Source organism: Petaurus breviceps, unplaced genomic scaffold (genome assembly GCF_028583685.1).
Source record: "Petaurus breviceps papuanus isolate PSGF00001 unplaced genomic scaffold, PetGlider_PUasm1.0 90919, whole genome shotgun sequence".
NCBI classification, from domain to species: domain Eukaryota; kingdom Metazoa; phylum Chordata; class Mammalia; order Diprotodontia; family Petauridae; genus Petaurus; species Petaurus breviceps.
Window position 1 is genome coordinate 28919005 of NW_027187378.1, and position 12044 is coordinate 28931048.

The window sequence follows — 12044 nt, forward strand, 5'->3', positions numbered from 1 at the left end:
TTGAATGTGAGATGCTGATGATACTTCCAGATGGAGATTTCAAATAAGCAGTTTGGAAATAGGGGAATAGAACTCAGGAGAGAGCTGACTAGTTGTGTAAATTTTGGAATCATCTGCAGAGAGATGATAGTTAAATCCATAATAGCTATGAGAACAGCAAGATAGAGAAGGGAAGGACCTAGGACAAATATCATGATCCCACATTTAGTGAACAGAACATTGATGGCCCTGCAAAGGAGACTGAGAAGGAGCAGCCAGATAGGTACAAAGAGAACAACAGAGGAGTGACATGAAAACCCAGGGAGGAAATAGTATACAGAAGGAAAAGGTATTCAGTAGTACTAAACATAACAGAAAGGTCAAGAAGGATGAGGACAAAGGAAAAAGGCCATTAAATTTGGCACTTCAGAGATCATGGGTAATTTTGGAGAGAAAAGTTTAAGAGCAAGTCATGCATTTACTGAGCTTTTTTTTTCATTTATTAAGTTCTTAATATGTCGGGCATTAATAGCTGGGGATTTACAAAAAAAAAAAGCAAAAATAGACCTTGTTCTCAACGAGCTCTCAATATAACAAGGGAGACAGCATGCAAACAATTATATACATACTTGATATATAACAGATAAATTGGAGATAGCCTCAGAGGGAAGACTCTGATATTAAAGTGAACTAGCAAAAGCTTCTTGCAAAAGGTAGGATTTTATGTGAGATTTGAAGGAAGCAAGGAGGCAGAGATGAGGATAGAAAGAATACAATCCTCTAGGTAACATTGGGGATAGCCAGAGAAAAATGACTCGAATTGGGGGGGTGGAGTGTTTTCTTTGAGAAAAAGCAAAGAAACTACTGACACCTTTTGGTGAGAAGGAAGACCAGCAGGCCTTACCATCAGCCCTGCCACTACACCCTTCACATATCTAGACAAGGTCATCTGACCTGCCAGGGCATACTGAGGACTCCTGGGCCATCCCATCCACCCTGCTGGTGAATCCAGAGGACTTTCAAGTCTTTCCATCTGCTTTATAAACAAATTATCTTATTATATGTGTTGTCTCTGTCAATTAGATTATGAGTTCCTGGAAAGCATGAAGGAAGGAAACAGCATTTATTTAGTATGTACTATGTGCCAGGCACCACATCAAGCACTTAATGAATATTATCCCATTTGGGCCACACAATAATTCCAGGACATAGATGCTGTTATTATCCCCATTTTACTGCTGAGGAAACTGAGGTAGACAGATAAAGTGACTTGCTCAGGGTCACACAGCTAGTAAGTGTCTGATTTCCACCTCAGGTCTTTCTGAGTTTGCCCCAAAACTCTATCCACTACGCCACCTATCTGCCCACTGTGCCACCTAGCTACCTAGTAACTGTCTCATTATTTTCTTTTTGTACCCTCAGTGCTCAGCACAGATCTCAGCACACAAGAAGCCCTTAAGTGTTTTTTCATTCATGTCTTCTTTCATTCATACATTGTCCTGGGTCTTCACTGCTACCCACTAATGTAACCTTAAAGATACCTCTCTATATATGAAATGAAACATCTTCTTACACATTTGAAGATGATTAAATTATAGTTAGTCATACACCTGAGTCATGACTTTGTATTTGGCCTTTAAAGGGGAAAGCACAAACAGACAGAAATGGAAAGAACCAAAACTGAGAGCTACCCAGACTCAGACTCAGTTACCTGGGTGGAAATCCACTGGGTGTACCAGACCCCACCAGGGAGAAGACTATGTGACCTCAGAAGATGGATATGGCTGCAGTGGAGAGAACTTGGTAGAGCCAAGGAGGAATCCTCAGATAAGGGGAAAAGTTCCTGAACCAAAACTCCCAGAGAGAAGAGAACCTGCTGGCCACGCTCAAGTTCTTGAACCGTGTAGAGGAATTCAAGACCAAGCAAAACAGGTGCTAGACCTGAGGAGCAGCATAGCAAAGAATGAAGAAAAAACTACAGACCTTGCCTTATGGCAGAGCTCCCTCCCAGAACTGTACCCCCCCCTACCCCCAGGCTGTGCATTAGGTGGGCTGGGCTTTTTGAGAGAGGGAAGCAGTTCACCTTCTAGTGACCCAAAGTGCTTTTCCCTTCCAGGAGGAACTCAGCCCTAATCTGTGGTTAGAACTATAGGTCTAGCACTATAGATCTAGAGAATTATATTCCCCTAGGGATCTGGGGAAGGGGAGGCCCATCAGAGAGGGAAAAAGTGTTGTTTTTACTGTTCATAAACTTGGGCACAAGTCCATCTTGTTTCATTTTTTTTTCTGGGTTAAGTAAACCTTGTCTTGTATCACTGGTCTGAGCATTTGCTTGAGAGCCAAGAGTCTTTTTGGTTTATGGAAGACATAAGCTATAGTCTAATGTTCCCAAGGGAAATGGTGGGGAATGGGGAAAAAAGGTCTGTAATTGACACCCAAGATTGAACCTTGCATGTATAAATCCGTAGCTTAAGTTCTGGGTCATGGATTTTATCTAGAGGTTTATACCATATTAGGTTCCATTATTTATTACTATTTGTTCTCAGTTTTAGGTTCATAATTATTTTGGGGGGAGGCCAAAGGGGGAGAAAACTTGGAACTCAAACACTTGTGTAACTGAATGTTGTAAACTAAAAATAAATAAATTTAAAAGGAAAAAATAATTAAAAAATTTTTTTTTTCAAATGCTTTATTAACTTCTGATTTACATCATTCATTTCCGCCATATTTTGAGTTACAAATTTTCTCCCCATTTTTCCCCTACCCACCGCCCCAAAATAGCAGTCCCACAGGATATCCCCTCCTCCAATCTGCTCTCTCCCATATTTTCTCCCATACCCGTTTCGACTTTTCCAGTGGATCTCCATGCCCCAGTGCCTGTATATCTTATTTCCCAATTACATGTAAAATAGTATTAATAATAGTATATATGTGTATATATATATATTTGAGTATTTGATTTTAAAACTTTGAATTCCAGATTCATTCCCTTCCTCCCTTGTCACCCACCCTTACTGGGAAGATAAGCAGTTCAGTATAGGTTGTACATGTGGGGCTAATGCAAAACAATAACATAGTAGATATATTGTAAAAGACTGACTATATTTCCCTCCCTCCTATCCCACCTCCCACTTGTTCTATTCTCTACTTTGATCCCGTTCCTTTTCAAAAGTGGATGCTTCCAACTTCCCTCCCCCCCAGCCTGTCCTCGCTTCCATCATCACCCCTCTCATCCCCTTCCCCCCTACTCTCCTGGAGGGTGAGATACCCTATTTAGTGTGTATTTCATTCCCTCCTCAAGCCAAATTCAATGGGAATAAGGTTGACCCATTCCCTTTTGCCTTCCTATTCTTCCCCTCCATTGTAATCATTTTCCCTTGCCTCTTCTATATGAGATAGTTTACCCCATTCTGTCTCTCCCCATCTCCTCTCATTATATTCCTCTCTCACCTCTTAATTTCACCTTTTAAGTATCGTCCCTTCCTGTTAAATTGGTCCTGTGCCCTCTATCTATGTATACCTGTAAACATATATACACACATTCACATATGTATTCATATGCCCATATACCCTCATACATAGACATATATATGTGTGTGTATGTATATATATATATATGTATACACACACACACATATATATTCCCTTCAACTACTGAGAAAAGTTTCATAAGTTACAATTATTGTTTTTCCATGGAGGAATGTTAATAGTTCAACTTTGATAAGTTCCTTATGATTTCATTTCCCTGTTTAGCTTCTCATGCTTCTCTTGCTTCTTGTATCTGAATGTCAAATTTTCTATTCATCTCTGGTTTTTTCATCAAGAATGCTTGAAAGTCCTCTATTCCACTGAATGACCCTATTTTCCCCTGAAACATGATACTCAGTTTTGCTGGGTAGGTGACTCTTGGTTGTAATCCCAGCTCCTTTGACCTCCAGAATATCATATTCCAAGCCCTTCAATCCCTCAGTGTAGAAACTGCCAGACCCTGGGTTATCCTGATTGTGTTTCCACAATATTAAAATTGTTTCATCCTGGCTCCTTGTAATATTCTCTCCTTAATCTGGGAACTCCAGAACCTGGCTATAATATTCCTAGGAGTTTTATTTTTGGGATCTTTTTCAGAAGGTGATCGGTGGATTCTTTCAACCTCTATTTTGCCCTCTGGTTCTAAAACATCAGGGCAGTTTTCTTTGAACACTTCCTGGAGGATGATTTCTAGGTTCTTACTTTGATCATGGCTTTCGGGTAGTCCAATAATTTTTAAATTATCTCTCTGGATCTATTTTCCAGGTCAGTGGTTTTTCCCATGAGATATTTCACATTGCCTTCTATTCTTTCATTTCTTTGGATCTGTTTAACAGCATCTTGATTTCTCATTAAGTCATTAGCTTCCATTTGCTCCAATCTAATTCTGAAGCAATGATTTTCCTCATTGAGCTTTTGAGATTCTTTTTCCATCTGGCAAATTTGGCTTTTAAAGGAATTCTTCTCCTCATTGCCTTTTTGAGCCTCTTTTGCCATTTGTTTTTTAAGGTATTATTTTCCTCAGTCAGGCTGTTGACTCTCATTTTGTAATTTTCTTGCATCATTCTCATTTCTCTTCCCAGTTTTTCCTCCACTTCTCTTATCTGCTTCTTAAGGTCCTCTATGGTCTGTAACCAGCTCGTATTTTCCTTTGAAGCTCTTGGTGCAGGAGTTCTAACTTCACTGTCTTCCTTGTGTTCCATGTTTTGATCCTTTTTGTCCCCAAAATAGGAGTCTAATGTTGGAATCTTCTGTCTGCTTTGTTTCCTTTGCCTGGTCATGTTGCCCCTCAGTCACTTGACCCCTGAGCTTTTTTACACAATAGGACTGTGCCACGAGACAGGGGAGCTTTTGTCCCAAACACTGGGGTTTTCTCAGCTGCTGGAGGTATTAGATGGGTGCTCTTTCTGAGGTCTCCATACGCTCTGGCAAGCTGGACACACACCCCAGGACCTCCACCCTAGACTGCAATCCAGATCCAAACAGGTTAAAGCAAGAGCGATTACCCCTCAGACTGGTGCTTGGTCCCCCTATATTCTGCAGGCCAGGAGCTGAAGCTGCCACATGGTGAAGCTGGCTGTGCTGGCCTCTCAGTGCCTTCTCTCCCCGGGGGCAAAAGCCATGCACTCCCACTTACTGGGTCCCAAAGTCCAGACTGCATTGACCTCTCACTTTGTCCTTGGCATCTGTGTGTTGATAAATCTGGAAACATCCACAGCTGCTGCTGATCTGGAGTCCCTCCAGCCAGCGGCTGGCCAGGCCCACCCTGGGGCTAAAGCCTCTTTGTGGGGCTGGGCTCAGCTCCCAGAGCACTGAGCTGGCCACTTCCTGCCAGCCTGCCCAGCTGTCCTCAGCAGGAGGTTAGCTTCTCTGTGTCATTTTGTGGGTTCTGCATCTCCAAAGTTTGTTTAGAGTCCCCTTTTTACATGGATTGGGGAAGGTGGGAGCCAGAGCAGCAGGGAGGTCCTGCTTGTACTCCGCCATCTTGACTCTGCCCCCCAGAAAAAATAATTTTAAAGAGATATAATCCATGCTTTCAATCAGCTTACAACCTTATTGGGAAATATATGTATGTATGTATGTATGTATATATATATGTATATGTGTGTGTGTGTGTATATATATATATATGAGAAATGAAACACTTTGGTTTAGCTAAAATATGCTCTTTTCTAGTCCCTCCATTTAAAAAACAAAATCCCTTTTTTCCTAATATGGCTTCCTTTTTTTTCATTTTTCTTTTTGCCAATTCCACACACAGCTTTTATTTGAATGCTTGTTTTTTTATCTATGACAATTTTTTTCTGTCTGATATGTTTTAAAATAGTATATAGCCTTCCTATAGTAGTTTTACTTTTGCTTTTCTAATGACTTCCTTCAGCTTTTTCCTAATGTCCAAAATTGAAATCATTGTCTCTGTGTTATCCTTCACCAAAGAAAAAAGAAAAAACCCACCTAGAGGCCCTTCTCAGCTACACTATCTCTGTCACAGTTCTGGAGACATACATAGTTAGTGTTTAATAAATGCTTATTGACTGATTGATTGGCAATGGCACCACTATCTTCTTTTCCCAAAGTCTTTGAATACTATCAGTTCTTTCTCATAATAGGCTTTTGTAGCTATATCCCTTTCTCTCCATTCCCATTCCCTTTATCACTTTAGTTTAGGTTGCTTAACTATTTGCCCTCACTCAAATTAGCCCCCTTCCAATGCATCTTATTACTGTTCCTAATATATTACGTTCATAAAATAATAGTAATAGAGCTATCATTTGATTTTTGAAACTTTTTACAGAGGTTATCAACTCACTTTGTGTGACTAGGGTGCTTTTTTCCCCTCTATCATTGTTCCCACTGTTACCAACAGTACTCTGCTCCAATCAAATAAGTCTCTCATCTGTGTGGCCCAGACAAATAGCTTCATCTATCTGGACCTAAGTTTCTGTATCACTAAAACTAAGGAGCTGGATTAGCTGATCTCTTTTGTCCCTTCCTGCTCTAAAATTTATACTCCTTATTTCTATATACACACACACACACATCCACACACATCATGCCCATTTCAGTTTCTGGGCCCATTAGTCCTGCCATTTGTCCCTTTCTTTCTCACATCTGCCTTGCTAAATCCTATCCAACCTTTAAAGCCGAATTTAAGTCTCACTTCTTCCATGAAGTCTCCCTTGTTTCACCTCACATGGATCTTTCCCTTAACTCTTATAGCATTTTCAATCTCTACCATACACTTTAAGGGTTAGTTACGTGATATTTTGCATTTATTAATTCCTATATTCTTCTTATTTTGGAACTATAAGCATTATCGTCATGACCCCAATGTATCCCTGTCTTTTCTTTTTGGGTGATGCTTGTGTCCGTGTCTTTTGGTAACTCCTATGAAGCAGGCCCACCCCACTTCCTGTGCAGAGGAAGGTAAAGGAAAGAGGGTTGTAAGTGAAAGCTACGTGGCACAGTGGATAGAGTACTGGGTCTAGAGTACAGAAGACCTGACTGAATTAAAAACCAGCCTCAGATATTTATTAACTGTGTGACCCTGGGCAAGTCACTTCTCCTCTGTCAGTTTTCACAACTGTGAAATGAAGATAATAATAGCACCTACCTCCCAGGGTTATTGTGAATACCATATAAGATAATATGTGTAAAGTACTTAACATGGTGCCTGGCACGTAGTAGATGTCTAATAAATACTTACTCCTTCCCCTTCCTTCTTCTAGGTCTCTTGATATTGCAGGGATTTCAGTGGAGCCCCCAAGCTCTCCTTCAGTCATCCTTTGCTCTTGCTATATAATCACTCCAGCTTTTTTTCTAGTCATCTATCTGGTAACATCCTTTGCCTTCCTCCTTTCCCAAAGCAGCTTTTCATTGTTGATATGTGTCGACCTACTCATGCCCACCCTCTGCCTCTCCTTTGCCCTTCAGGGGCCACCAACTTTAATTATTCAGAGACTTTAGTGGTCCATGGTTCATAATTTATACAGCATCACCAGAAGAATTCCATAGGCACTTAATAGATGTTTGTTGCTTGGTTAATGAAAAGATGAGCCTATGTTTCAGGGAGAAAGTTGGGGTCACTAAAAGCAAAATGTAATTTCCCAAATTCAGTCCAGCCTTCTCTCCTCCTGTTCTGCATCCAGTTCATTGTTCATCCATAGGATCTAATATCAGTGTACTGGAAATACATGGGCTATCCATCCAAATGCATACAAACTGCTGCATAAAGCAGAAAGAAGTAGAACCATATCTTATGACTTCCAAAATACTTGTAAAAAACAGAGGCATCAAAAGAATTATCCTCAACTTCAATTTCAAAAACATTTATGAAAAAAGAAAATAGTTATCTATACATGTCTTGAATAGGGCAAGAATAAACAGGTTTTCAGGAAAGAAGGTAATGTTGATACATTTTCATTATATTAAAAAATCAAGGCTCAGAAGAGCTACTTGAATTCTTTGCTATATTTAATTCCAATAAAGTTGTTAGGTATCATTCCCAATATATACTTGAATTAGAGCATCTAAACCGAGATTTTTTTTTAATACATGATAATCAATAAATAGACTATGTCTCCCTGTGGCCCAAAACTCATCAAGAAGACAGTTTCTGAGATCAAATGTAGTTTGACCAATCTATGCATATTTTTCAAAGGATATTTTTAAAAATTTTAAATTAGACATCATTACAAAGTTAGATTTACCTGTTGAAAACCAGTCACCTGACTCTAATCTCAATGGCATAGAACATTCTGTGAAATTTTAGAATTATAATAGTCAAAAATACTCTGTCTCATCCTAATAATGCCAATCTATCTGGGCAACATTTGTCAATTTCTACCCTAGTAAATGTAAATAAACCAAGTACCCCATGAGTCTACGCAGGATAAAGACAGCCTGACTATTCCTACATGTTCTAATGCTGTAGTTGCAATTAGAATAAATCCATTGGTGATTGGAAAATAGGAACATCCTAGTACTGCCATAACCAATCACATTTACCAGTCAATTATTTACAACATGCCTGAATATGACCAAACATTTCCATTGTTGGGACTGTGAACTAAAGTTATTTTTTTTTAAAGCTATCTATTCAAAGACTTTCATAGCAGCATTATTTTGTAAATGCAAAAAAAAAACTAGAAGCAATTTAAATGTCCAACAATATGGGAATTGTTAAATAAATTGTGGCACTCTAATAGAATATTACAATGCAATTAAGATCAATAACTCTGAGGAATACATACACAAATAACTTTATGAAATAATAAAAAGTAAAGGAACAGCAGATTACACTATAATTGCAATCATATAAGAAGAAAAGTGGAAAACCTGATGGAAGCTTAGAGAGAGGGGTTAAATCATGATATTTTATGGATAGAAATTAACTTATTTAATTGTAAATAGTTGTGAAGTAAGTTAAATTTGTTGTATTGATGTTTAATATTTCACAACAAATCATTTAGCATAAAATAAGAAATATGAGTGAATATATTTTTTGATAAGTTTCTTCATATACAGAGTTTACCTGTCAAATAACATTTTTAAAACATAGGTTTAGCTGACGGTTGGGCAATCAGAGACTTATGAGGCAGAGTGTAATGTATGGTAATATTTTACCATCTTCCTTCCTGCATATTGATTCCATCTGTTACTACGAATATGAAATACTACCACAGAAGAGATCTCATGAGAAAGATCATGCAAGTGCTCTTGAAACTTTTAGTCATGCATTAAAAGATGCAATTTATATTTGTTTTTGCATGTCAACAGCAAGCTAAGTCATTTGTTGAGTCCCTTCTCAGTGTTAGGCACTCTGATAGACACCAGGAATACAAAAATAGACAAAAAGCAATCCCTGCTGTGATGGAGCTCCCAGTCTAATGGGAAAGAGATAATATGTAACTAACCATGTACAAATAGATTATATACAGGACAAATTGGAATAGTTTTTAAAAAGTTTAAAAAGTAAATATTAAAAAGTTTTAAAACAGTGTGGCAGAAACTAGGTATAGACTAATATCTCAAACCATATACCAAGATAAGTTCAAAATGGATACATGATTTATACATAAAGGATGACACCATAAGCAAATTAAGAGATCATGGAATAGTTTATCTGTCAGATTTATGGATAAGGAAGGAATTTAGGTCCAAAGAAGACATAGAGAGCATTACAAAATTTAAAATAGATAATTTTGATTATATAAAATTTAAAAGTTTTTGTACATACAAAACCAATGCAACCAAAATTACAAGGAAAGCAGAAAACTAGGGGGAAAGTTTTGCAACAAGTACCTCTAATAAAGGCCTCCTTTCTCAAATATATAGAGAACTCAGTCAAATTTATAAAAAAAAAAAATAAAGTCATTCCCTAATTGATAAACAGTTTAAGGATATGAAAAGGCAAGGAAAGTTTTCAGACAAAGAAATCAAAGTCATTTGAAAAAAAATGCTATAAATCACTATTGATTAGAGAAATGCAAATTAAAACAACTATATTTGTGAATGACTTAGCTATTCTCAGCAGTATAATGATCCAAGACAATCCCAAAGGACTAAGGATAAAGCATACTATCCTCCTCTAGAGAAAGAACTGATATTGATTGAATATAGACTGAAGCATACTATTTTTCACTTTCTTTCATTTTTTCTTTTATTCAAGTCTTCTTGTACAAAATGACTAATATGTAAATGTTCAACATAATTGTACATGTATATCTGATTGTTTACTGGGTCAGGGAAGGGGAAGGGGAGTGAAAGAAGGAGGGATAGGATTTGGAACTCAAAACTTTAAATAAAAATGTTAAAGAAAAAAATTAATCTCACCAAAGAGTTGCTGTAAAAAAATTAAAATAAAAAAAAACAGGGACAGAGCTTAAAGGAAAATATGACATGAACTTGTTTACAAAATGTCTTCTTCTGAGGGAAATTTTTAAGAACAAGGTACAAGAATAACATTAATGCAGATTCTCAATAATATATAATGATAAATAATATTTCTTCACACCCAAACTCAATGAACCTGAGATAGAAGAGTAAGCAGAGGATGACAACAAGAATGCCAATGTGGGTAACAGATACAGTCACAAAAGGGGAAACAAATGAGAAATTAATTCCTTAAAACTTTGTTTCAAATACTAATTCTGTAGAAAGTGAACAATGCTATAGTACCCAGAAGTTAATTCAGACATTTATTCTTTTATTTATTATATTAAGGTATTTATTATCAAATTTTGTAAGAGAGAAATAGCAAAAAAAAAAAGTTACAGATTGATTAGAATAAGCCATTTCCTAAGTACATCCTGAGAACTCTAAAAATTTAATCTAATTCCCCATCCCTTCCTTATTTACAATCTTATGATGGCGAGAGGCAGCATTAGTTTAAGGAAGATCCATATAGAGAGAGTCAAAAGACAGGGGCTTAAACCCCAACTCAGCAACTGACCATCCCTACAACCTTGGGCAACCATTTCTCTGAGCTCCAGGTTTTTCAGTAAAATAGGGATGATAGTTATACTATAACACCTACGTAGGCCACTGTGAAGACCAAATGAGTGTATAAATTGATCAGTAGAAAGTGCTACACATGCAAAAAAAAAGTTATTATTGTATAATCCCTCATTTTACTTTTATAATGATAAACCTGAGGCAAGCTAGTAAAACATTAGAGAAACATTAAATTGAAGTATGGTATTTATTATTGCAAGAAAGTATAATAATATATTTTATTTTTTTAAGTAGTTGAAGCAAAAATGGTTACAATTCATAAAGGATGGTAATCAGAATATAAAATATGTTTATATAATGTTTTAAACTTTACAAAATATTCCTCTCTGTAGCCTTGTGAAGTTAGTAGGTGAAATAGTGTCTCCAATTTACAGATGGGGAAACTAAGACTCCAAGAGGAAAAGAGAGTTGCCCAAGGTTGCAGAACTAGTAAATAACATGGGCAGGACTTGGAACCCAGGTCTTCTGACTATGTCTTTCAATCAGAAAATTCCATTAACTTAATTCACTGACCATATAGTTAACTGAGGTTTAATGTTCCAAGTTTAGTGAAGATTGGTTAATATGAAAAGGACAAAGATTGAGAATCAGTATAAACTGGGATTAGATTATAGAGAAGAAAAGAGTAAATCAGGAAATTCATTTTTATACAGTGGAAAACATTATCTTAGTTTGGTGAGAAGCACAACTTGGTTTACAAATAACCCACTGCAACCATCTGACATTCATCATCCAAGTGGGAGATCATCCATATAAGAATGAGTAAGAGATGTTGATTGATAACACCGACTACTTAAATCTTATTTGCTCTTAAAATGAATTCAGGATGACCCAGAAAATACCCTTAATTGAAAATTTCTCTCGTGTTTGCCTTCCTTTTCCATGTAAGCTGAACTGAAAAGTGTTCTATGATGCATAACCAATAGCGTAAACAAAGGGAGAACATACATAAAAATAGGTCTCTAGAAATGAAAACTAGATGATGCTCGATTGTATAAATGCATAAGTTACAAATGTTAGCA